The sequence below is a fragment of the Scatophagus argus genome, chromosome 19 (genome assembly GCF_020382885.2).
Source record: "Scatophagus argus isolate fScaArg1 chromosome 19, fScaArg1.pri, whole genome shotgun sequence".
Taxonomy (NCBI): Eukaryota; Metazoa; Chordata; class Actinopteri; family Scatophagidae; genus Scatophagus; species Scatophagus argus.
The window spans coordinates 3,693,941-3,719,743 of NC_058511.1; the positions used below are offsets into that span (position 1 = coordinate 3,693,941).

The 25,803-nt window shown below is 41.7% G+C and overlaps 1 protein-coding gene across 3 annotated transcripts in view; it reads right to left on the reverse strand.

The window, feature by feature from the left end:
- Positions 1-25,803, reverse strand: part of LOC124050301 (exostosin-1-like) — a 186,313-nt gene that overhangs the window by 140,452 nt on the left and 20,058 nt on the right. The gene's annotated exons all lie outside the window — the stretch shown is intronic.

The window sequence follows — 25,803 nt, forward strand, 5'->3', positions numbered from 1 at the left end:
CATGTTCCAATTTATGCAGTGTATTGTGTCGGGGACATCTTTACATCGTGAAGCATGTTTCCAGAACAGCATCCCCCCTCTCAGCTGGCTGCGGGCTTTCAGTCATTCAGACAGCCCGGCTGTAAAGACGCTGCTGACAACCACAGTTTCCGATAAAATTGCTCTTGGCACTAACAACTTTATCTGGATGTTTTGCCCTTCGGATATACTCCAAACCAAAATGCCTCTGTTACTGTCACCATGTGTCAGCTCTTCATCACAGAGAGTTATTCCAGTGACAGACAGTCAGACTCAACAAGGCCAGTCCCTGAATCCCCTCAGATGACGCTAGCTGAGGTTTGGGGCCTGACAGTTTAATCTGCAGCGCTAAGGAAGACGCCGAAGCTCTTTGTTAAAGCCTTCAGTCAGAGGTCTCACTTTGAATCTCTGTTATTTTCTGTATTGGTCTGTTATTTTATATGTAACTCCATTAATTTGTGTATCAGTCTGTTGTATTGGTGTGCTATTTTGATTGTTATTTTATAACACATAATCACGGACAAAAAGAGAAGCCGTGTTCAAGTTGTCATCCTCTTTTGAAAGTTTCTCTGGGTTTGGTTTTACATAATAAGGTGTAGCATGAAGCTGAAGTCTCGACTCTACTGTTACCAGCAGCTTATTATAATACAACTTTTACAACTAATACAAGTTTGTTTGTTTTTTTTTATCCAAGTTAAATCAGTTTGATTTAAACAGCCCACGAATCACAATACCTCATGAGGAGTCCTGTGATCCAATTTTAAATATTTTCTCTCGCTGTGATACAAAGTGTAATGAAGCGACGCAAGAATATTTATAACCCACATGAGGGATTTGGACTCAGCATAGCCCTGATCCTGTGGCACTAATTCAACATGAAGGCTGGTTAATATTATGTCACGAGGACCGGCCGTGTAAATAAAACAGTGGCTAAGTGCTCTCTGCTGCGTCCGGGGATTTCTCAGTACAGTAGGGCTGTCCTGCTGTCACGACATTAGGACAAGTTCCCACCATCCCTGTGCACGCCTGTCCGATCCCATCCTGATGTAAAACTCTGGAGGACGAGGTGGGACAGCTGGTCTTTGCGTTAGGAGTCCTCAGGCTATATGTCTTTACAGGCAGTGATTTTAGCTCATGAACTATTTTTAAAAGGTCTATATTTTCGGTATCAGTTTTAAACAACAGTAATGATTGGCTTGAAAAACGAAACTGACAAGCAAACGTTGTACCCCAAATCCATACTTCATACTGTCTCTATACAGTACGTATGTCCTACATGCTAATTTTCATAGCATATGAAGTTAGTATACAAAATTATCAACATAATTTATACACCACATACTGTATATATACTGACAGGGTATGAATGATGTTGGATGTCAATCTGGTTGCAACTTTTGAAAGCTATTGCATGTCAAAGATGTGCAGCAGTACAAATATGAAATAAAAATAAAGGTGTGTGAAATATCTTTATCTGAAATCCACAAAATTCAAAACAAACACATTGCAAAATGCTGAGTTGAGTGAGAAGTGACGACAACCTCCGAGGGCAGAAAAATGAAGTGCCAAGAACTGCAGTTCCACAAATGGCCACTTGAGGCTGTCTGGTGCCAAAAAGTGAGTCAATCTGCAAAAATCCGCCCAAACCCCCATATCAAAACACCCAACTTTACAGCAGAAAGAAACTTTACAACCAGGAACAAAAAACTGGTAATGAGTGCAATCCACAGACAGATAGTAATCCAAATCACTTCCCGGAGACAAGATTTAATATTTAACTATTTTGTAGTTTGGAACGCTTACAACACAAGTCACATTTCATTTTAACATTTCTTTTCATCTGCACTGGTCCTCCATTTCCTTCGTGCATTGCATTTTGTTGTTTCATGATACTGAAGTCATAACTGTTTGTAAAATCTAACCGTGTTTTGATAAAGACAAAAGTATATTTTAGTTCAATCACATTTGACAAATTCTCTTCGTCATTCAACACTGGTGAGAATGCGTTGATTACTGTGTTCGTGTTGCATTGCACAGCACAGGACAGCACACCTGAACTTCTGATTAGAATTCAAACACGCGGTTCTAATCACTGGTAAAAGTCTCACAGCTAGAAAGCTGCTCACCTTGACATACAGTTAGCAACGAAACAAAAATAAACAAGCTATTGTGAAGGTGCTCGCTGTATTTTAAACAGCTGCACTTCAGCCTGTGGGAGCACACAGTCAGCAGAGTTAAGACAACAAGCAGATTGCTGATGTGATGCCGGTGCGCTTTGTGATTGGCACTTTGGCCAGCGTGCGTTTTTATATTCCAACACTAAATCACATTTGGGATTATGAAGCAGTTTTTTCCAATTTGATCAAACCCAGCTGGTTTCAATAATATGCTTATTTGGTCATCAAGTAAAAACCGAAAATAAGACTTTATTTTTTTTCCCTACAGGATGATGGGAGGAGAGAGAGTTGTTGTTTTCCACGAGCTGCCCTCACAGGAAGTTGGCATGGTTGGGCGAGAAGACAAAGTTTTGACAGCAAAGAAAAAAAAGAAGACACAACAGAACTTTCTTCCCTGTCAAAACGGATTTGGCCTGAAGTGTACAGATGCTGTTTGAAGAGTTTGTGCTTTATTTCTCAACTCACAATAATGTAAACTGGGATATTTTTCACCGAGATAATGGTATTAGGAAATATTACCTAAGGACAATGGGAGGCTATAGGAAGAAGCTAGCAGTTAGCGTCCTAACACGATGATGCACAGCTTTCTTTGGTGTTGAACTTCCTCTGATTATTTTTGTGTTGCTTCTGTTTATATTTTACACCTCTGAACCTTTGGATAATGAAGTTAAATTGGTTTATATCTCACCATAATGTGGTTAGAAGCAGATGTAAGGATCTTAATGTACATATTTCATGTAATTCCAACCATATATTACAGATTCGTCTTTCACTATCCGTTTGTACACTAGCCTCCACTCATTTGTCCTGCTCACAATGACATGGTGGTGCGTCATAAGCCTTTCCAAGCTGTTTTTAAAGCGTATGCACATTTTAATCATTTAATTTGGATCTACTTCTTTGTTGGATTTTACGGCTTTGACTATAGATTGTTGCTGCTCAGTGTCATCAGTGTGTTCCTGTGATTTATGTGTTTAATACATGCCTGCGTATCAAACTTCCCCTGGGATGATAATAAAATTATCTCTAGAATGTAATATGAAAGAGTCCCTTCCAGCAAAATATTATTTGTGACTTTACTGAAAAAGAATCAACCGATAAGATGACGGAATACGGGATTATGATCAATCACGTTCATCGTGTGCCAATTCAGGGGCTTCATCATTCGAAGGCCGCGGTCGAACCGAGAACCAGAGACGGTCTGACATACGGAGAATTTCCTGTTTACATCACGCAGCTCAACCAGCCTTTACTGGTGCGTCACGAAGCGCCGCTCCTGTCGCCTGGCAACATCATAGCAGCAGTCGCTGATTTTGTAATATTTGCATCTTTAGTCATTCGAGTGACTTGAAACCCAACACTCACATTTAAAAGTGAACTCCTAATCTGCTGTTTCGTTTAGGAGTGTTTGCCATAATTCACTTTTTGGAAAAAAAAATCAAATCAAATTGTCACCAGAGTGCAATGGATCTAGGGACACGGAGGATCTCCCGGGAGAGAAGAAGGCCACGTTCCTCGACTGCATTTGAATCCGGCTTTGAAAAGGGACAACCTTGTTGCGCCGGTGTGATGAATTCAGCCCCTGAACTGACACACAGCTATAGTCTCACAGTGTCAGACTCATATAAGGCTCAAGCTGTGGTATATAAAGAGGTGGTTGAACCCTTGTTTTAAAGTTTCTCTCAGGTGTCACCACAGAAACAGTGTTCTGTGGCGTTCCATTGTATTCCAACTTGCTGAGGCTGTACGTCTTCCTGTCAGCCTCCACTTATTCAATAACAAAGAGCCTGAAGCTTTGCCTCATTAGTTACCATGCAAACGAGATCACTATTGATACCTCTTAACGAACTGCCACCTCGTCAGTTCGATTTCCTGTTAACTCACTCCAGACAAGAAAATCAACATCCAGCAATTAGTTTCAGGGCCAGGGGATCGGTCTGCAGGGCTCGGACGCGGTGTAGATAGTCATTACGCTAAAAGGGGGCCTGTCTCGCTGCTGTCCACTGGTTCAGCGCTGTCACCCATCTGATTGGACGTAATAGTCCTCCGGGCTTGGTGTGAATACGACCACAGTGTATACAAGCCTGAAGGCAGAGTCTCTACTTCATGTTGTTCGATCTTGAATTTGCTGCAGAGGTTGGGTTCTCCATAAAATCAAATCAAATATACAACAACGAAAGTGAATCGGTACTCATTTCTTACTTTCAGTATCAACATTAAAAACGGGCTTATGGCAGTGATTTAAAAGATGTTGCGAGTTAGTTTGTGTGGTTCTGCTGGTGACTGACATCTGTCGCTGTTTATTTTCTATTGTCTCCAGACAAAATAAAGTAATTTAAAGAGGTCAATTAGTCAGTTTTGTTGGACTAACCACCATGTAATCTTAAAAACGTCAGTGAATATCATGCAGAGCTTGAGTTGGACAATTATCTGAATGAAAACCTTGTTCCTATTCTCCTGTAACTCTCAGTAACTGTTTCTTTAAGCCAAAGTATATCGTGTCTGACATGCTGTACATTCTGACTCACGTTTAATTTAAATAACTAAAATTCACCCATCCAGTGTAGATGCTCTGCATATACTTTCTCCTCGTCCAAATCCTATTCTCCTTGTCTGATGTCGGCCAGGAAGGGATTTCTCTGTGTAACGGTGTAATATTCATGACATGTCTCTACCTTTTAGTAGCACTGCCTCTCTGTGTCATGTTCTTTCTCATTATGGTGCCGCGGTGGAAATGACAGGGTACAAGAGGCAAGACCTTTTTCATATCTTTATATCTCCCCCTTCCCTGTCATGTTGAAGAAAAAGGATGATAAAATATAGACCAAGACGACAGAAAAACGAACAGATAATGAACCACAAACTGTATGAACTAATGGAAGTTTTGTCAAGCATGACCTCCTTTTTCTCTCTTAAAAGGAGTAATATTGGATGACTCATATGCCTAGAATATTAGTTTGCTGTTTTCATGCTGAAAAACAGGCCATTTCACTCTTGAAGTTACAACTTTATGGAAAAGCTTCAGTATGGCATTTCTGTGACCAGCTGAAGTGGAGGGAGGGAAAAAAAAGGCCAAAAGCTGTTTACATCCATTAACAATTTTCCTTGCTTCTCGTTTCTTATTTTCTGCTTTCGCTCCATCTCTCTGCTGCTCCTTGCTTACAATAATAACAATAATAACCTCCTTCTGTCGCAAACACTTCTGGCCTCAGCAGAGGGAGTGACAGAGAGGCAGAGAGGGAACATCTGACAGACTAAACAAATCTCAGACTACAGTATCAGTGAAATGGACTGGTGGGCCATTAGCTGGACTACTTTAGCATCAGCAAGCACTGCTTCTCCTGTACCTTCCCCAACAAGTGCTGCCCCAAAGCAGCCTGCTCAGCTACCTGGTGACTTAAATGGCAATGCACCATCTCGGCCAATACTGGGTAGTTACCCAAAGCATTTGGTGCAACATTAAGATCATTCAATCCTGCCTGGTACCGCACACGGCCATGGCAAAGCAGGAGGTTTGTCTTCAGATGGGACACCCAAGTTGGACAGGTCTGGAGGGAGAGACCTGACAAAGTGCAGTCCACTTCTCCAGGTTGGGGTTGGACACATAGCTAACAACCCAATTCAAAGAAGAAAACACTGTTACTATAAGCACGGGAAAGTGCTGGAGCATGATGTATACGCATGGTGCACCCTTCACATTTCTGACTGCCCCCTCATATTTGCCTGCCTAGAACCGGCCCTGCATTACAAACGGCTCCCCAGTACATTTTTTATGTCGACTGTATACAGGAGACTTTGAAAGTACACACAAAGCAATTAACTCTCTCTTAGAAAGGCTATAAAGACCAACCAGGTTGAAGTTGATTCGTCTTCTGTTCAGTTGTAGAGACCTCTGATATCTCATGTTATCACTTTGGAGAAGTTTAGATACTGTAGGGGTGGAAGACTTCCTCTTTTTGTAAGGAAGTGGGAGAAACCAGTGAATCTTCTGCAGGTGTTAGCTGCACACATGCACACTGAAAGAACTAACTTTTATTTGTGTGTACTGATCCTCCGGACACTAAACAAGGCTTAGAAGTATTGACACTTTCGGTATTGATCTCTCAGGCCCTAACGGAAGGAGAAGAAAGAACCGTTGACTCCATTTACCCCAACAACAGCTGTTCTAATAATCTGACAGCCTGTTTAGGTGAACCCATAGTTCAGGATGTAAATGAAGCTGTAACACACTTGGCTTGTTCATTTTTGAAACATTCATCAAGCCGCCGCGACTCGTGTACCGTCGTATCACAACGAGTAGCGGGTCTTTATCCTTCCTTGCACAAGAACAGGATTTGGCAGTTCCATTTGCAGCAATCATTATTTCAGCCATTAGCTGCAGCATTAGCTACCGGAGGCATTTCTAAATCAGCTACATATAGATTTTCACACACACAAGCACACACACACACAAACACCTATCACCGAGTCCATTAGGGCCCTACACACAAATGAAGCAGGAAATACAAACCCTTGTGCTTCCATCACTGAAAATGAATATATGCAAAACAATGAGCTGCTCCGGCTTTTAAAACATCAATCACACAATGGTCCTGAATTAGGAAATGTGATACAGGAGACAGGATGTGATGCCAACAGGTGCAGAGACAGCAGGGACCACAGCGGAAGAAACTCAAGATGTCAGACATCCTCAGCTTTTAATCAGCACCAATTTAAGTAGAATTTGGAGTTCATTGTGAAAGTGTGATCATGCAGAAATATGATTTTTTTTCTGGTCCATTTCTGTTACAAACAAAATTCTAAACCTGCATACGGTGTGCACTCTAAAAGCACACATACCTGTTTTTTTGTTTCAGCTGGGCCTTGCTGTGATGCTCTCAACAGACATCCCTGACACTCTGTTGCTGAGCAATGCTGGGGAACTCCCGCAAGGCATCCATTCCTCTTTTTGTCTGTCTTCTCATCTCGGTCTCTTTCCCTCGCTCAGGACATAAAAGTTGTACTTTCAGGCTTTCAGGCAACTCTTAGAAAGCCTGTTAGCTATCTGACTGGAGACAGGCGAGTCAAACAGAGAGAGAGAGAGAGAGAGAGAGGATAAAGAAGGAATCCGAATAAATGAACTTCAGAGACTTTCAGCATCATGGGGAAAGACAGAAAAAGTGAGTGCCGAAGCCGAACATGGAGAGCCTGCAGGATAGAGGCAGGCTAAAATAAGACAGAGTCGGGGGTGTTAGATGGTGAGAGGAAGACAGCCAGACAGAGATGTCTTGTTGTCCAGTCCTCACCTTTTAACCTCTTCACTTCCCTTTCACAATCAAACTTTCTCTTTTCGATGTATAGTTTGGTGTTGCTGCTGCCTGTTACAGCAGATTATCTGTTATCGACATTTCTGCGCCTGCATCCACAGTGCAGCAAGGACCTGGCAGTTTTCATTCTGAAACATGATTGTTAAGTGCTGTTGGAAGTGAATATCAGTAGACCTGAATCTGTAGACATACACTGATAACGTGTGAGACTTGTTGCAGAAATCTTTTGTGAGAATGACCTACGGTAGCACTCAAGAATATTTGTGTTTATTGAGTTTTTCAGTGTTTGTTAAGAAGAAAACACTTACTGGTAAAAGCTGTTCATGAGTGATGGAAAGGTGACATTATTCTTGTAATAAACATTGCTGGAAATGTCTTTGGTCCAGACAGGAATATCTCAAGTATTGTTGAATGGATTGCAATGAACAATGAGCTCAGACATTTGGGTTTGCCAGAGAACACATCCTAACAACTCTGGTGATCCTCTTACTTTCTATATAGCACCATCATCAGGTTAAAGCTTTTAACTGTCCAGTGAGATGTGTCAACATCTACGAGATCAAACTGCACCAAATTCTGCACATCCCAGGAAAAGTATCTTAATTACTTTAGTGATCCCTGACCACTGGATAGACTGCTATGAAATTTGATTGGTGGCATTCTTGTCTCCCTGCATCATTTTCGATTTGCAGCAGAAATGACAAAACAAACAATTTAAAGCCTGGCCAAATACTGAACATTACTGCTGTAAATATGTGGTGTATCCTCACTTTAGCCTTGTTGCCTTTTTTTGTTTTTTAACCAACAACAACAAGCAAGAACAGCACAAGAACAAGGCAAGAAAATCGCCCAGTTACCCAAAACAGAGACACAGCATGGGCCTAAAATGTGAATTAACACCGTGACCAAAGTGTCACCACATTGACACTTCTTAATAATGAATAAGTGTTGTTCTGATTCATAAACAGTAAAAGGCAATTTGCACAGGTTATTTCACATTTGATTTGAGGCAGTGAATATTTAACGGTCAATCAAAAAAGTTATAAAGCAATCAAACTCAGCAGCTGTGGTGTTACAGTAATGGGAATATGAACAGATCACCTGGGTGGCCCATTAAGAATCACCGTGTGACAGACTAATGTTGTCAGCAGAGGATAACAGCTCAGATGGTGAAGTGAGAAAACCTTACAGACTTTAGCTTCAGGCAAAACACACACAAACACCCACACACACACACACCTTCACTTCTGCTACAGTTCACACTTGCTGAAATCATCAATTTAAACAGTTACTTACAAAGTGGGACTTTCATTACAGGATAGTTCATATTCTCAGCCACTCTGAGTGTTAGAAGACCGTCCTCTAGCTTTTAGAAAAGTCTGTTGGTGGAGGGATGTTGCAAATGTCCTTCACTGTGTCCTGAAAAAGCCTCCTGACAGATTAAACTCAGACTTTTTGCTTAATTTTAGCTCTAAATCATGTGATTTTATTCAGCAGCCTGCCCTTATCTCTTTGAAAATCTGCCTGCCTTCCTAGAGACCAGAGAAGCATTAAATGAAGTGATGTAGACAAAGACTGCATTAGCAATTAGTGAGAAGTGCTTTCTGAGGTGAGTGAAAGTGGCTGAGCTGGACAGGTTAGCATATAGCCTATATACTCTGTAATTTCTTTTATCTAAAGAGCTCATCTTTAACCTCTCTGTACCACACTGTTCTGATGACGCAGCCATAGTCTGCTGCAGAGTGAAAATGTTTTCCTTACAAAATGCAGGATGCTGTTGTAGCTTATTAGCCAGGTGGCAAAATCCACTTAACCTCCTCTGTCAGGGTATAAAACCACACCACACTAAAGAAATTGTTATCAGAGTTACGCCACAAAGTCCAGGAAGGTACCATAATAAAATTACTGTCTGAGCCTTTCGCCCAACTAATGACCAGGCTAATTAGGTTGCTAACTGCCAAGCTCGAGTGCTTGTTTTCGCCTCTTTAATAACACTTTATTGAATGAACATCATGAAAAATTGCCAAGGGGTGTAAACACACGATGCTGGGAGATTTATCGTGATGGTCTACCGCTGGAACGGTTCTGGCAGGTCTGGAGAAGTCAGCTAAAAGGCCATCAACACATACGTCCTGCCAGTCATCAGATGCCCTGCTGGCATAATCGTGATGCATGGAGGGTTTCATCCCAAGTCCAGCACCCTGAGACTGTACACTAAGGGAACAAGGGAGGCCGAGGACCAGTGAACGTCAGAGTCACTGTCCAAGATGAAGCAAGCAAGATGCAGGAATACATCAGGAAACACTGCAAAGAACAAAAAAACTAAAATAGCCTACAGGACTTTATTGAGTGCTAAATAACTTCCCGACATACTGAAGGTTTAAAATTGATGAAATCTCCTCTCGAAAACCAGTTTCCACGTTTATCAGCTCTGTATTCCAGCACAGAACACAGTACTGTGTACATTTTTGTTGCAAAAGTCAGCAAAACAAGAGAAACAAGACACAGTCATTTCTCATGAGCAAAAACCTTGACTAAGCCTTTCTCTGTTCATACCACACACACACACACTGAACTGAACACACACTCGCGTCCCTGGCTGCTGTTATTAATCACTGCAACGTTCAAATTGCTGTTAAATTGTCCGTAGTGCAAAGTAAACCTTGAGGCACGAATAGAGACAGGAACCACACAGGATTTAAGCTCTGTGATCTTTACCTATTAGGAAGTGAATGTGTGCGTATGAATGTTTTATCATCCCCGAGACTCGTACACGGCAGATGCTTCCTCACAGAGCTCTGATTAATTATACAATACCTGACCTCTTAATGTTCACTTTGTTAAACTCTCTGCAGCTCTCTTTCTGTTTTCTCTTAATCTCTTTTGATGTCTTTGCCTCCTCTCAGCTGAACTCTGATCCTTCTGTTTTGGATAAAAGAAGCCAAACGCAGAGCAATTTGTGCTCCTTGTTTCTCTCCTTTCATGTCCCCTTTTCCTGTACTTAATGGGACATGTGGGACATGTGGGACAAGAGGGAATATCAGTGTTTTAATCCGTCATTGCTAATGATTTTCGAGGTGATCTGCGCGTTGAAAATCGCTTCCTTCATTTTTTTTGTTAAGACAGGTTTGCCTTTGAGACAGTTAGACTGAATACTGAAAACCCTGTGTGTTTTTCAAACACACCTGATTGCTACTCATTTTTGCAATCCAGAAGAAGTGACTCTTGTTTTGTTTTATTCTTTGATATCAAACCGGGGTTGGGTTCTATGTCCCAAATGTTAAATCATTGAAAGGTCAGGGTTTTGGGCTAAATGTTGGAAAAGTGAATTGTCATCAGCATCATCCCTCTTTCGCTCTGCCAGTTGAAGTTTTTCCTATTGAACTTTCAGATATTCTTGTCTTTCTGTCAGGGCATCATGAGGCATCCCGGAGGTCAGCTGACGTTCGTCTGACCCGTCAGGCTGACACAAAGTGTGATCCCACATGTTTTCATGTATCCTGTCCTGAATGCTGAAGTCCTGTATTTCAGCATTCCCTTTTTCACTGTCTGTGTTAATAATATTCATCTAAACAAACCTTTAGGTCAGGCTCAAGAGTCAAGCTGTGGTTTGTTCTAAGAGCTCAGGTGAGAGCAGAATTACAGAATTAGCATTTGAACGTTGTGGACTGAAAGATGTCCTTGTTTGTGTGGTAACACAAAAATGTGTGTGTTTCCGTCAGAGTTGATCCCTTACGCTCGGTTAACGTTGCTCTTGTCCTTGAGTTACAAATGCAAATGACAGCGAGCTCCATTTTCCCTAACGCACAGCTGGAGAGGCATTTTAAAGCATCGGTCTTCACCTCCTCCGGTAATCCTGAACACACACACACGCGCGCACTCACACACACCAGTGACGTTGTTAGAGTGTGTCTGGCATTTCGGGCAGTAATGACAAACAGCTCACATGCATTAAAAGTTTCCACCTCCACCCCACACGCCACAGACGGGCGTCGTCTTCACGCAGGAAGGCTACAACCTTCACTTGATTTATTTACCTCTTTTCCTGGCTTCTGCTCCTCTGCTGTCTCTTTTTTTCCCTGTTTTGTGTGTGTGTGTGTCTCTCTCTCTCTCTCTCTCCCTCTTTAGGCGTAAGTAAACACTCCTCACTTTTAGGGGTGTTTAAAAAGTCACCCTGGCGAGCGGCGAGATGGCCGATCTTTACTCTGACACCGAACAAAACTCTACACGAACCCTGATGGATGGTCCTGACCTCGCACTGCCAGGGATGACGGCAATGTGTGTGTGTGTGTGTGTGTGGCTGTGTGCGCGCTCAAATAAGCGACCTTTTGCAGCAGCATGACAAGGCCATTGATCCTAGCCTGTAATTGGACTGCATCAGCACAGACACATCCAGAGCCATGAGTCTGTCTGTGTCTGTGCTCATCTACTTTGTGCATGTATGTGAATATGTCCCAAAAACACAACACTAAATCACTCGAGAACTCTTTCTTTTGTTTTTATTTTTATTTGCTGCTTTTTTGTGCTCACAATTCAAGTGAGAAACTTCAACAAGAAAGTGTGCTGCAGTTTACTTTGGGACTAACAACTCCCACACTTCACTGCAACATGAGTTTCTCAGCACCACCACCACAGCTCAGGAGCTCTTAGATGCTGCTGCATTTGTCCAGCGTAGGAAAGCGGAGATAGCAGTCAAAACCCGACTTAAGGCTGTTTGTGCTGTATCAGTGTGTGCATGTAAATACGATCCCGCCGCTGACACTGACACTTTCCACTTTCCATTTTATGCCTTCGTATTTCCCTGCAGCATTTCTTGCAATTTTAAGCCGCTAAACTTCAGTATCAGTGAAACCACAGGGTCAGACTGAGTACTCAGCTCATATCGACAGAGGAGGACTGGCAAAGAAATCCTTTCAAAAAACATTCAGAGAATTTTAGTTACTGTGCATACCATCTGAATCCCAATAGGTGATTTCATAACTTAAAGCCTGGGACACGTTGCAGGATAATTGGGATGATGTAAACATATTTGGACATTCGGGAATCTTTGATGTGAAGCTCAGTTGGCGCCGTTGCTCATCCATCTGCTAGGAAAATAAAATAAAAATGTTTTCGGATTCAATCACAACCGCAGAGACGGAGTCCCAAACGGATCGGCGCTGCTCCGATTGTATCAGACCGTTTGATATTTACAGCCCAGGTGCAGACTGCTGTGAGTCTGATGGATCACAGAGTCTGCACTATGAGGCCAAAAACTGTTTGTTTGTTTGTTTGTTGTTGTTTATTTGGGGGGGTGCACACAGCCTTGTTTGTTTCCGCCTTTTACATGTGACATGCGTGCTCATTTTATTAGCTTGACACTCGTTTTGGAGACATGCTGTGTTTGCAGGGTGCGTGCTAAAGGCTTTAACAAAATATGAATACACTCGATTCACTTTCCGGAAGTATACTAACAGTGTTTCATAAATTTGTTCTACGTACCTAATGCACCAGTACTTTCACTGGAAGGCGAATGGGTCCCCCCACGGGAGGAGTCCCCCATACGTGAGCTGTGTCGCTTCTACTCCTGCAGATCCCATTGAGAAGAAGCAGTCCCGCCCCGCAGCCCTGTGCAGCTTTCAGCTCGCTCTTCTGGTCCTCCGCACCATCTGCCTGAGCCCCGGAGGCTCTCACCAGTCCCCCACCCCATAGGAATCTATGGCGTCCAGCTCCAAGCACACAAACTGATTGTATGGTATCTGCTCAGAGCCAAACGGCAGACAGCCGAGCTAAACAAGAAGAGATGTAAACATCTAACAAGCGGATGAGAGCCAAGCACTTTTCTGAAGAGTTGGGGGCAGAACTACAACATGTCTGAATATTTTAGTTGGCATCCAGGATGCCAGCCCAGTCACTTCAACACTGCAGGTCAGGCTCTCATGCCAACCCAAAAGGCTTTCCTTGATGCTTGTGACTGGAGGGTCGCCGGTTGGATTCCCTCGACCGGCAGGGAAAAATTTGGGTTGAATAATCAACACTATTAATAACATCTGACGTGCCCTTGAGCAAAGTAAAGCGCCAAACTGCTCCCCGAGACGCCTGACGTGGCAGCCCGCTGCTGATGTGGGTGTGTTCACTGCAGGTTTGACTTCACCCTGCAGCATGTCGTCCTCCTCTTTCCCCTCCCCTCCATCAAATCCCCAATTTTTATTTATATATATATATATATATTTTTTTAGTTTATTTAGACGCACATGTGCCTATAGCTTACCCAAAACATGGAACTGGCAGCTAATCCATTTAAGGTTTTAGTGTGTGTAAGTAAGTGTTTGGTTTTAAACTACATTCAACAGGAGAGCAAAAAAAAGCTTACTTTGGTTTTGAAGTTTGATACAGCTAGACAGTTAAAGAGGTTCTTCGGTGAGCAGGTGCTGAAACAGAATATTGTGTTTCTCAAAAACAGAGCCAAGAAGAAGCATGTATGGTGAGAATATAAGAAGGCCTGAAATTAAACCTTGGGGGATGCCACATTTAATTGGAGCAGGAGATGAAGGGCAGTTTCCTGCTGTGGCCAACTTCGCCCTCCAGGCATTGAATAAGAATGTCATGGTCGACTGTGTCAAACGCTGCACTGAGATCCAGCAAGACTACAATCAGAGAACCAGAGTCGGCACAGAACAGGAAGTACCTTCGGCAGAGATCGAAACCCACGCTGAAATTGCTCAGATTTGAGGTAAAATAAATTTTGTCAGCTATGATGTTCCATTTAGTCAGGCAGCGTTGCACTTAGATCACCTACATGGATTATGTGTTGTTAATCTTATCACTTTCTTCCTGCATATAATATGTCAAAATTTCAGCCGTTGAAAAAAAGCCTACGCTACACCTACAACAAGTCAAAGCAAAACGCTTCTCTGACATGAACGAGTGCCGTGCCATACACCGCAAATGAAGTCATGAAGAATGAAGAGGATGTGAAGTATTTACATGGAGAGAAAGGGGCCCGATGGGTGGAAGTGTGTGACAGTGCAGATGTGACAGGAGTGGAGATGAACACCCCTCTGAGCTGTCAGAGCACATCGGAGACGGTCGCACACACACACACACACACACACACACACACACACACACACACACACACACACACACCACAGTTACAAAGAGAAGGTAATAAGAATGGAGATTAGACTTTCGATTAAACTGCTCTCTTATTCTCCAGCCCTCCAACACGCAGCTCCTCTGAAGCGGCTGGAGCAAATTCGCCTTCAGCGTTTACAAACAGAGACGACTTTGAACGCTCACTTCTGAGAGTGTCTGAGAGTTTCCAATTGGTAGCCATAGCAATCAAAGGGGAACGTGCCATCAGTTGTGCTGGAGAGGGAAAATTGCTTTTGTGTGTGTGTGTGTGTGAGTTTGCTCATGCATATGCATATGGTACAAATACATCGCGACGTGAAATAAACAAAACAACAAGGCGGCTGTCAGCAGATAACAGACGGGGTCACAGGAGACGGAGCCGATGGTGTGCACATGCGCTCACACACACACGCACACACACACTCATATTCACACATAAAGACATACAAAGCAGGTCACGACTGAAAGCTGGAGCTGGTAGAAACACAAACTCCTGTCATCACCTCACACACACACGGCAGGCTGCGCGAGATTCACACGTTTGCTTTCAAAACAAACGGCAGAAATTTACCACAAAGTTTTCACTGACATGTTTTCACTTAGAGATTTGTGAAGAAAGGATTTTGATCAGGTTAACTTTCCATTCCTGGCAGAAGTGTGGAGAAGTTTGGGAGGCCTGTGGTAAAAGTGTTTTATGTTTAGCTGCAGATTTTGATTTCCTTGTTGTTTTTTAATGAACTGAACAATATGTGCAAAGTTAACTTCGTTTTATGGGTCTCTAATTTCCTGATATTTCCCCAAGATGTTCCCTGGAAAGAATCGCTTATTTATGAAGATTCAAAACAAGAAGTTGTGAGACTTTTTCATTGTAATTAGTTTTGTTAAGTTCATATGCAGTTGTTGAATTTCCACTGGAAATAAATTCAGTACTTCACTAAGTGTATTTCTTCATCACTTCTTCAATACTGTGCTGAACGTTATGCTTGTGTGTAGACTAACTTTATGATTTTGCATTTTGCTGTGACTCTCTGGACCATCAGCCACTTCACTGGAATGAATCATCTGGACTGTACTGAAGAGGAACCTCCCTCTGAAGCTTAAATGTACAAACGTACCACTTTATTGCATTAGCGTGGCCAGTGTAAACTTGTCATCTGCTCATGATGGGTTCATGTGGTTGCAGGGCCTCAGCTTGTCCCCTCATTTCATATAATAATACTGTATAATCTAATACCATCCAGCATGATGACCCTACAGTAAATACGCTTAGCAAAGCTTTTAAGTATTCACACGATGCTGAGACTTTAAGAGACTCACCTCTACAAGTAAATTAAATTAGAATTCAAAGAGCACACTGTGCCAACCTGATGCTCATCGCCAGTCATGCCTCAGTGAGCTCTAAATGTCATTTATATTCTGTTCAGTTATCATTTGGTTTTACAGAAGATCAGAAGTCTTCCTTCCCTTTCTGTCTTTATTCCTTTCTTTGATCGACTGCAGAGGGAGAAGAGAAAGAAAGTCAAAATTTGAGATGCAGAACTTCAGTCTGAGAATTAGCCACAAAATATCTTGACAGGGTGTCAAACAGCAGCAGCACAATAGTGTGTGTGTGTGTGTGTGTGTGTGTGTGCGTGCACCAGTCAGCAAGAACAACATATGGCTCCATTAAAAATAACACAAGTCAATTACTTGAACATGTTAGATGTGCCAACGCAGCATCACCACCACCGACAGGAATGCTTTACTTTTACGAGACAGCGTACAGAACACACTGAGCAAAACGGAAACAGATTGCGCAATAAATCCTGATGCAAATAGATCAATTTTTGCGCTGCTCTTCTTGGACCTTAATTCTTGGATGAAAGCCAAGGAAAGGATTCTGCGCACTGATTCATTTTTCTTCTTCCATTTAACTTGCACATCATTAGTTTGGTAAAAAAAAAATAACCAATTAACAGAGAGGAGCTCTTAAGGATCGGTATCAGCACAGATTCAGGCAGATTTTAATAGGCTCTTATCATCTTAAATAAGTCATGTCGGTGAGTCAGTACGGACAGCAGAGGCTCGTGTTATTACTTCCACCTGCACTTGTCCTGCTGTGATGTGTCAAAATGTCGGCAGAGACATTTTCAGGCTTTGCTGAGCAGTTTTGTCATTTAGATGAAGTATCAGACTGCGCTCAGTGTCAGCAGGTACTTGCAAATGTATGTGTGCATCTGTGTATCTTACAAAGGCCTTTTATTTTTACGCCTAAGAAAAATTATTTTTTAAAAACTCGGCTTGAAAGCGAAAAAAAAAAAAAAACAGAAAGTAGGCCACTGGAGCATCAAAATTAATAGGTAGGCCCTAACAGATAGAGCATAACAGACATAATATGCAACACATAATTTATCACAACACAAGACTGCAATATTCTGACAACATTGGACATGCACACATACACACACACACACAGCACTTATATCACATAGTCAACAGCAGACACAGAAATGGGCTGTTAAAGCTCTGCTGTCAGGAGTCAAAGGGTCTCGTACCATTTTCACCTCACCAACCCTGAGGCTATTTCTGCTCTATATTTATGACTGTGTGTGTGTGTGTGTGGGCAGCTCTCGCCTCAGGCACATCAAATTCTCAGCATGTAAGGATGAACTAACAGGAATCAAGCAGACACACACACACACACACACACACACACACACACACACACACACACACACACGTGTTACACATTATCATCACACGGCCCTATTTTGGTCTGATCCCAACCTTGAAATGACCCGCTCTCAACCTGCTGTCACGCTACAAGAGCGACACCGGACCTCACACTGCGACAGAAAGAGACAGATGGAAGGAAAGAGAGACAGACAGACAGAGAGACAGACAGAGAGAGAAGGAGGGAGGGACACTGATGTGAGGAATAGCTGAGGAGGAAATAAATGAGCAGGTAAGAAACTGCAGGTGGGAATTAAAGAAAAGAGGGAGGAAGATAGAGCAGAAAAGGAAAAGAGGGAGGAAACTGTTGGAACAGTCAGAGTGACGGAGGAAATAACATAAAAGGTGGAGACAGAAGCCCTGTAGGAGACGAGAAGAGAGGAGGAAAGGAAATGAGGAAGTGAGAGGAGTGCAGAAGGTAGGAAAGAAAAGAAAAATGTGTCAAGAAAGGAAACGAGGTGAGGATCGGAGGAAATGAGGAGACACGAAGAGAAACAAGGAAGGAAAAAAGAGAAGGAGGAGGTGTAAGCAAGGAAAGAGGAACAGAGGGATGTGAGGAGAGGAGAGAAAAAGAAAGGAAATGAGCGAAGGAGAACAAGAAGAGAAGCAGAGAGGAAAAATAAGGTGATGAGAGAAAGAAGCACAGGGGGAAAGGAACGACGAAAGGAAAGGAAACAAAGGAGGTAAGGAGACTGAGAACAGAGGAAGGAGGAGGAGAACAAATCAAGGAGCACAAAGGAAGTAGGATGAGGGTGGGGAAATTAGGAGACACGGGAAAGGAGGCAAGGAAACTCATTAGAGGAGAAATTAGGAAATTAATGAAATGAAAAGAAAAAAGAAGTGAAGCAAAACAAACCAGGAGAACGAGGAAAGGAAAAAAACAAGGTGAGCAGGAGAAAAGAGAAGAGGAAGAGCAAATGAAAAGGAGGACAGAAAAGTGAGAAGGATGAAGGAAAAGGTAAGGAGGACAAGCAGAAGAAAGTAGAAAAGAAGACGATGGGAAAACAAAGAAAGAAAAACGGAGAAGAAAGGAAGGAAGGAAGGCAAGAAAACAGGAAAATCCAATAACATGTAGACAGCAGTGAGACGCAAAAATGAGGAGGAGCAAGAAAAAAGAAAGCAAAAAATGTGATAGAATAAGAAAGAAGGAGGAGGAGGAGGAGGAGGAGGAGGAAGGATGGAAGGATGGAAGGAGCAGACTGTCGGGTTGTTGAGTGTATAAACAAGTTATTATCAGCAGCTCTCCAGCTTTATCTGCCTCAGAAGAGAAACTGGTAAGAGCTTATCTGATCACATTCACACACTCTGCCTCCAACACACACTTTAAAGAGATCTGCAGCTCATGTAGTGTCAGCATCTAACTGACCTGATCAGCCACTGATTAGTCAGTTCAATATCAGCAAGCCTCTGAAGCGCAGCAGCCGCGTCCACCGTTTGCATCTCTTGTCATGCCTCTGCTGTCTGTGATAAATGTTTAAAACACAGAGCGCAGTGCTTAATAACCACCAATCAGTCCAGGCAAATTTCAAGTTAAAACGCCATAAACTGCTGTTGGTGTTCTTGGAAAAATCTCAGAGATTTGGATCATCGGCTGAACAAAACAAGCAATTTAAAGACACCAGACTCACCAGGAAAATTATGGGGCGACATTTTTCTTCATTTTGTCATGTTTCGTGGACCAAACCATTGATCGGTTAATCGGGAATATAATCTGCAGGTGAATCAGTGACAGAAATAACCAGCCCTACATTTAACTTTATTGTCAATGCAGTGAACTGCAAGTTAACCAGAAGTATAAACACGTACGGGTATGTGAAGGCATAAATGGCACAAGTAAGTTTATGTGCAGCAGAGTCTTGTCACAGCCTAACCTGAAGCTAAAGTCCTTATTCCACCCAAAATCCTCTTCAGTCATCCCACTGAGTTTAACATTCAGCGTGTGGGTTTGTTCACACACACTAGTGACGCCCCTCCTGCTTTTACTACTGATCGGAAACAGCAGTGTGACCTATTTCACACCCCGACAGACCCTGTCCCCATGCAACCACGCAGCATTATGCATATTAGTAGTTTTATTACTACAGTTTGGGAGGTGACGTGTGTGTGTGCCTTCTGAATTTAGGTCAGAAAGTCTGTCTGCCTAAAAAGGTGCAGAAACATGAACATCCTACATTAAAAATGAGGCTAACCTGATGCACCCATCTGCACCTGTCTGGACCTGCAGGAGGCTGCTGGCTGTGTTTCCCTCCGTCTATAAACCATGACACAGCACAAGTCCATAGGCCAAGAATAGCCGGAGGGGTTACGAGTGCAATATCACATTTTCATAATGAGAGCCAATGAGCTGTGAATCCCTGCTGACAGAGTTATGGAGCGAGAAGAGCTTATGGAGGCGATACTGAAACTATTAAACAGTCGCCTCCCTCCAGCATAAGGTGTGTGTGTGTGTGTGTGTGTGTGACTGTAAACACACTGTTGTTTGTCAGCATTAACAAGAAACAGCTGTATGGGGCGTTCGCGGTTCAACTGACATTGTGACGTTTAGATTCTCCTGGTTTACCAGCTGCGTGTGTGTGTGTGTGTGTGTGTGTGTGTGTGTGTGTGTGTGTGTGTTCTGGTAATCATCACGTTGTGGGGACAAAGATCTGTTTACACAGTCACGGTATGGGGACCAGTTTCGGTATGGGGACCAAAAAGCAGGTCCCCATGAGGATAACCCTTTCAAATGACTCTAAAAGCTGTTCTAAGGGTGCCTGTGTGGTTTTTAGCATTGGCCCAAAACACATGCTTTTCAGTGGCTGTGTGTGTGTGTGGTGTGCACATGAGCTCCTCCAACAGTTTCTGGCTGGTACCGCACCCATCGTTCTTCACACACACTTCTTCCAAATATGGTTGGGTACCACCCACTTCCTGGTCCTCATACGGAATGATTTTAGAGACAAAGATGTCGGAAGATTACTTGCAGAATATGGCATTTAACAAGTGAAGAATTTGTGCAGAGGAGCCAAAGTGAAGGTAGGTAGGTAAGTGTATTTGTATGACAAATCAGAATAATCAGTTTTGAACCGTCAAATTTATTTAATTAACTCTTAGTTTGCAGGAAAGGAGGTTAGCATTAGGTTAAATACAGCCACTGAGTGTATGCTGCAAATATTTTACTATGAATTTCAAACTACTTGCATAAAGTGGAGTGCAAATGAATTAAATGCAAGCCAGAAAGACAGTTTGAAATGTTTAGTCTGATTGTTCTCAAAGTTTTGTGGTGAAATTTATTATGTAATAATATTCAGCTTTTATAAATGTATGATTTTTAATTTGCCTTGATGAATTCCTAATATTTATAGTGATGTTACATGTAAGTGAATTTATTAAACACAAAGGTTTTGAACAAGGTGTCTCCTGAGAAATCTGAAATACAATTATAGAAGTAAATCAAAAATAAACCCAGAAGAGCAGAGAAGCATGACTGTGACTTCCGTTTGGGAGGCTTTTAACTTGGAATCTTGAAGGAAGTCATAGATGCCTTTTATTACAGCGAACTTTAATAATTAGCCTTCATCAAAGTACAGCTGATAGAAATAAGGAAAACAGTGCGGCATGCATTGAGGTGTTAAAAGTACTGAGTAGGTTTTCAGTGTTTCTATGAAATATGAAGTTGTATTTTTGAACTGGTATTGAACTGTAGTACATCATCTTGTGTACTGGATCACATTAGATTGTACAAGTAGTCATAATGTTACGGTTGAATGGATATCTAATTAGATGCTAGTGAAACAGCTGTCAGCTGTTGCTAAAAGTACATTAACTAGCAATGCAGTTAATTAACTACCTAAAGAAGGGATTCAAGTTTCTGTTAGAATTGTAAAATGACAGTAACACCTGTGTGTTACTATTTCATGCAAAAAAGCTGCTGTGCAAAAGCTCTATTTCATAGTGTCAATTATTTCAGAAAGTTGTTTATAGTAAAAGCTTTTTGATTCCTGTATATTTTATATAAAAACCTATATGTTCGCCAGAAAGTAATCCTGAACATCCGTGACAGAGAGAAAGTATTTATTCCTTGTGGTGTGTATGTTTATATCTTACAATGGTAAACATATCCTGAGGTATATAGTCAATACCTTTAAAGGTATCAAATTGTAACTGAATATAATGCAAATGAAAAATTTTCCCTGCAGTTTGAGATGCCACCACGAATTAGCCCCCTTAAGGATGCAAGTCATCATGTTGCTTCAAAGTCTGACAAAACAACCAAATTAGAGGTGAAGTACATAAATGCAGTAAAAGGTAAGGTGGAGTATGATGTGATTAATCTGTTTCAAATTAGTTACTATCCGGTGAAATCTAGACACATATGAAAGAATGGATAGGCTATCCTGTTCTGTGTTTGTTGTCTTTTACAGGGAGTGGTATATTTGCAAAGAGTTCAATTTGCAAAGGAGACTTTGTTGTCGAATATAGGGGAGAAAGGATAGATGATGCAGAATCCCAGAGAAGAAGAAAACTTTACCATCCGTCATGTACTGCTTTCATGTTTGCCTTCAAGTGGCGAGGGAAAACATGGTGGTAAGACTTCCAGTTGTGCATGTACTATACCATTTTATACTATACTACACTCTAGTAGACCAAGTGAGGCTTTGATTTTGCAGTGATATATTGTGTTGTTTGTATTCCCTATTTTCTCCTTCTTTTTAAGTATTGATGCCTCAAGAGACGATGGATCGTTCGGACGGCTAGTCAATGATGACCACAGATCTCCAAACTGTAAGATGAAAAAAATTGAAGTGAATGGAAACCCACACCTTTGTCTGTTTGCCCTGAACGACATTAAAGAAGGAGAAGAAATTACCTATGACTACGGAGGTGATGACTGCCCTTGGAGAACACAAGTATGTTGAACAGTACACAATGTACACAATTGCTCAGAATGCTGCAGAATGTATTTAATAACTTTGTATGTTAATGGATTAGAATTGGAATCTGTTAGGATATCAGTCTAAGGCTATGTTCAAACCTCAGGGAAATCTGTTCTCAAGTCAATTCTTTTGAGGCTGAGTATCTGCATTGTTAATTATTAAATCATCAGCTTAGATTAGTCTGTGTTGGTTGCTGTGATGACATAGGTATCACTGACATAAGCAGCTAAACTGATGATGTAGCTTTCCAAAGTGGAAGCAGGTGAAATGGAGTAGCAACTGATCTTTGCATCTGTTGCTGGACTGTTGTTTTTCATGGGACGAGCCATAAACCATGGTGTATAAGTGTATAAGCAAGTAGGTACTCGAGCTAGAAGCATCTTACAGCACTTCCTTAACTCTGGATACAACAGACAGCCAATCACATATTCTGATTGGTTCCTGTAGTGTATTTTTTCACCAATAGGAAAGAGGGTGTCATCTTTCCTTACAACGAGCCGGTGTTTACTGCGTCTTCGTATAAAACTTGCACCAAACGCGGCAACAATGTTCAGAAAAAAACATTGCGTATATCATTTATCATAATTCGGGTTTTAATTGACATATTATAAAAAATGTAAAAACTTGTATATAGTTTGAAGTGCCCACTTTTGACTCAAATTAAAACAGAGACTCAGCAAGGCTGCGTCTTGCAGCTACGTCATCTTAAATTGGTCACGTAACAAGGACGCATCCAGTGACTGTGTGGGTTAAATACATTTCTAAATTCTATTTACAGACGCCCAGCATTACAGCTAACATGGTGGAGGAAGACTCCCATTCTTCCCCCCTGTCAGAGACTCAGATGGATGATGCCACTGGTGCAAACAACACTCCTCAACAGGTACATTCATGTTCATCACTTCAGACTAATTCAACAGTCAATGTCATGTTTGTATTCTTGTTGATTTAAGCAGCTAACGGGAGGAAAGAAGTCTAATGTGGTGGTAATCTATTGTCAACCAGTACACTTAGCTGTTTTATGTAATGTGTCATGCCTGGTTTTTTGGTTATGCTTTACTTTTTGATAGTCCACGTGCCATGTTCCATGTTTGTCTCATGTGTTTTTCATGTTTTAAGTTCAGGTTTATGTCACGTTTTGGTTCTCTGTCTTTTAGTTTTTGAGTCCTTGTGTCATGTTCCATGTGTGTGTTGTTTCCACGTAATATGTTCAAGGTTTTTGTCATGTCCTGTTTTATTTTGAAAAGCGTCACCTCCCCTGTGTGCCCTGTTTCCATGTAACGTTGCTTTTGGTTTACCTGATTGCTTTCTCCCTCCTAATGTGTGTCACCTGTGTTTCGTTGTCTTGTCTAATTAGTCCTTGTCTTCCCAGCCACTGTTTGTCAGAGCGTTAGTGTCTTTTCATGAATGTCTGCGTTTATTCCATATCCAGAGTTTTTGCCACAGTAAGTGCGTGTTTTTGAGTTAGTTGAATAAAAGATAATTTTCGCCTGCCTGCTCCTTTTGACTGCATTGGGGTTAAGTATTTTTCTGCGTCAGCGACGCCGACAATCCTGACATAACGCATCTAGGAGGTTAGTGGTAGTGGAGTACTTGGAGCACAATTTGAACTTCACAGGGACTTTTTTTCCTGGTTTATTATCAATGTAAAATATTTATTGTAAATTAAATGTTTTTCTCTCTATCTGGTTTAGAATCTCATCTCAGAGATATTTTTCTGACCAAAATTTCGATCTATTTGCATATTATGCAGTATTTGCATCAGATTGACCATTTTTTTCTTGTAGTGTCATATTCTAAAACATTGTCACTATAAAACTTTTGTTTACAGACGCCCAGCATTATAGCTACCAACATGGTGGAGGAGGACTCCCATCCTTCCCCCCTGTCAGAGATGGATGATGCAGCTAGTACAAACGATACTGCTCAACAGGTAGATTCATGTTCATCACTTCAGACTTGCTTCAGCAGTCTCTCTGTGTTATGTGTTTGTATTCTTGTTGTTTCAAGCAGTTAACACTAGGAACAACGTTTAATTTGGTGGTAATCTGTTGTCAACCAGTACACTTAGCTGCTTCACATAATGCATCTAGATGGTTAGTGGTAGTGGAGTACTTAGAGCATAATTTGAACTTCACAGGGATTACTTTTCCTGGTTTATTATCAATGTATTCTGGACACTTACGACGTCCCCACAACACACTTTCCACCAGGGTCTGAGTAGAAGCTGTGTGTGTGAAAACATTGGACAAAACTGGTCCCCACCAGGAACTGTAACGTTGTGTGTGTTATGTCCCCATGAAGCCTGTTTAAAGTTGTGTGAACACAGACTTAGCTTGGCTGGTCAGTACTACTATGCATCAGTATACTCAGTAGTTTAATGTTATGTAGCTGGAAGGTTAGCAGTAGTGGAGTACTTGGAGCATAATTTGAACTTCACAGGGATTACTTTTCCTGGTTTATTATCAATGTATTCTGGACACTTACGACGTCCCCACAACACACTTTCCACCAGGGTCTGAGTAGAAGCTGTGTGTGTGAAAACATTGGACAAAACTGGTCCCCACAAGGAACTGTAACATTGTGTGTGACATGTCCTATTGAAGTTGTGTAAATGCAGACTTAGCTTGGCTGGCCAGTAAAAATATTTACTGTAAATTAAATGTTTTTCTCTCAACTCTGGTGTATGATGGCATGCATCTCATCTTTGAGATTTTTTTTTCTGACAAAGGTTCCATCTATTTGCATATTATGCAGTATTTGCATCAGATTGACCATTTTTTTTTCTTGTAGTGTCATATTCTAAAACATTGTCACTATAAAACTTTTGTTTACAGACGCCCAGCATTATAGCTACCAACATGGTGGAGGAGGACTCCCATCCTTCCCCCCTGTCAGAGATGGATGATGCAGCTAGTACAAACGATACTCCTCAACAGGTAGATTCATGTTCATCACTTCAGACTTGCTTCAGCAGTCTCTCTGTGTTATGTGTTTGTATTCTTGTTGTTTCAAGCAGTTAACACTAGGAACAACGTTTAATTTGGTGGTAATCTATTGTCAACCAGTACACTTAGCTGCTTCACATAATGCATCTAGATGGTTAGTGGTAGTGGAGTACTTAGAGCATAATTTGAACTTCACAGGGATTACTTTTCCTGGTTTATTATCAATGTATTCTGGACACTTACGACGTCCCCACAACACACTTTCCACCAGGGTCTGAGTAGAAGCTGTGTGTGTGAAAACATTGGACAAAACTGGTCCCCACCAGGAACTGTAACGTTGTGTGTGTTATGTCCCCATGAAGCCTGTTTAAAGTTGTGTGAACACAGACTTAGCTTGGCTGGTCAGTACTACTATGCATCAGTATACTCAGTAGTTTAATGTTATGTAGCTGGAAGGTTAGCAGTAGTGGAGTACTTGGAGCATAATTTGAACTTCACAGGGATTACTTTTCCTGGTTTATTATCAATGTATTCTGGACACTTACGACGTCCCCACAACACACTTTCCACCAGGGTCTGAGTAGAAGCTGTGTGTGTGAAAACATTGGAC